Consider the following 2,113-nt stretch of genomic DNA (forward strand, 5'->3'; position numbering starts at 1 on the left):
AGCCTTCTCTTCTCCAGGCTGAACAAGCCCAGCTCCCTCAGCCTTTCCTCCTAGGGGAGATGCTCCAGTCTCCCCATCATCCTTGTTGCCCTCCTCTGGACTCTCTCCAGGAGTTCCTCATCTTTTCGAGCCAGGCTGTGAGCTCCTGCACGAGAAGTTGATCCGCATGGACTCTCCGGCAGGTTGCTGCTGCAGGTCGCACACCCTTCAGCCCGGAGAAGGGCCCCGGAGCCAAAGCAGCAGCATTTACCTGACCAACGCTGCCTGGAGAGTGGTGCTTCTCATCTTAGAGTCCAAAATTTCAGGTTGGAGTGGCCCGGGGGGGGTTTCTCCCAGCTGCAGAATTTTACCTTCTAGTTCAAATCAGGCACCTCCGCCACAGAGACCTGCCGAATCACAGCTACTGCAGACAACTCACCCGCCCCCGTGCCAGCCGGGAATGAGGATATCTGCTACTGAACCCGGAGGGACACCTGCAGCGAGGGGCAGGGAGGTTGGGGATATTTGAATGCTCCCCGTAGGGCTGAGATGCAGCTGGGAGCGGCAGAGCTCTGGGCTGCGCTGCTTGGACAAACGTGACGGCAATTATACAGGAGCCGTGGGGGTTTGGGAGGGGCTCCTCCGATGCCTGGCGAGGCATTGCCTTCCGTCGCCTGTGCAGCTCACGGCAGGGGACGGGGGGCACAAAGCCTCCGGAGCGCTGCGCCGTCTCCGTTACGGCAGGGCTGGGAGGCGGTGGGACAGCTGGAGGCGCGGGGATGAGGGGGCACAAAAAGAAAATCCAATATTAACAAAGAGTGGGAATGGTCAACACGTGAGTGAGCAGGAAGAGGCTGTGAAGGAATGGGAACTAATAAAAATACGAAGGTGAAACTCGGGTCCCTCAAATTAAGCGCTAACTCTAGATTTAGTTGCTGCAATAAAACCAGACAGGTCGAGTGCAGCCAGGTGCTTTCCTTTTCAGCCAGGTATTTTCCCTTTCTGCTTCCTTTCTTTCTTTTCCCTTTTCTTTCTCAGGAAAACAGTGACCTGGCGTCTTGGGAATCAGCATTTCAAGATGAGATTTTCAAGCCCCCCCCTCCCCTAAACTGGGACATTTGCAAAAAGTCACTGTCACCGGCGGGTGGGGGGGGGCGGGGGCTGTCCAGCCCCAGCAGATGCTGCAGTGCCGGACCCCTGGCTCGGGCTGACTCAAGCGCAAGAATTCATCATTTTCATTAAATGTGGTCCTCAGGCCTCAGTGGCCCACTTTGACATGTCTGTGGCATCGGCAGGCTAAGACTTGCTTTCTAATGCCCGAAAATCAATTTTATACTGGTGAAGCTGGAATTATCCATGCCCCACACTGAACTGGGGTGTCCCTCCCTATGGGTGAGCCAGTGGTCAGATCTCACAGGGTCTCGGGGCGGGGGGGGGCGCTGGTCTCCCCTTATTTCTCCCACCGTGCACGCAGGGACCTGGACCCAGAGCAGTCCCAGGGATTGCAGCTTTTGCCATTGCCCAGCAGCTTTCTGGGGTTCCGCTCTCCTGTCCCACGCAGGTGGCAAGCTGCTCTGAAAAGCAGGCCTGGGTATTAAGCTCCTCAGCTTTTGGGTTTTCTACCTACAAGTCTCAAAAATCAAAGCACAGCCACCTATTGAATGCAGCAGCTGTATTGTGGGGTGGGGGCTGTAGGTCTCTGTGCACATCCATCCCTTCTCTGCCAGGGGCTTAACTGGGGTTCCTCTGCAAAAATCCTTCATTAAGCCCCTCAGGTGGGGACCTCTGATGGAAATTTCACTTCTGGACCGTCTCCCTGCTTCAGAAAAAAGAGGGAAATGAGAAAAGGAAGAAGAAAAGGAGAAACAACCTTTCTGTGAAGATCCTGGGACAAACAACCTACGGGGCGCATCTGGCACGAGGCAACCTGTGAGACCCCATGGATTTGCTTGCTCGCTTGTGGCCTCCAAAGTGGAGAAATGCCCCCCTCCTTGTTTACATGAGGAGCTCCCCACTGCGGGCTGAGGCCACTGGGGCCTGGAGGAGGTGGGGACCGGGAGGAGCCCCCATCTCACATCCTGAATCCTGCATCCCACATCCCGCATCCCGCATCCCCCACCCCGCATCCCCCATC

The sequence above is a fragment of the Egretta garzetta genome, unplaced genomic scaffold (genome assembly GCF_000687185.1).
Source record: "Egretta garzetta isolate BGI_Z169 unplaced genomic scaffold, ASM68718v1 scaffold652, whole genome shotgun sequence".
NCBI classification, from domain to species: Eukaryota; Metazoa; Chordata; class Aves; order Pelecaniformes; family Ardeidae; genus Egretta; species Egretta garzetta.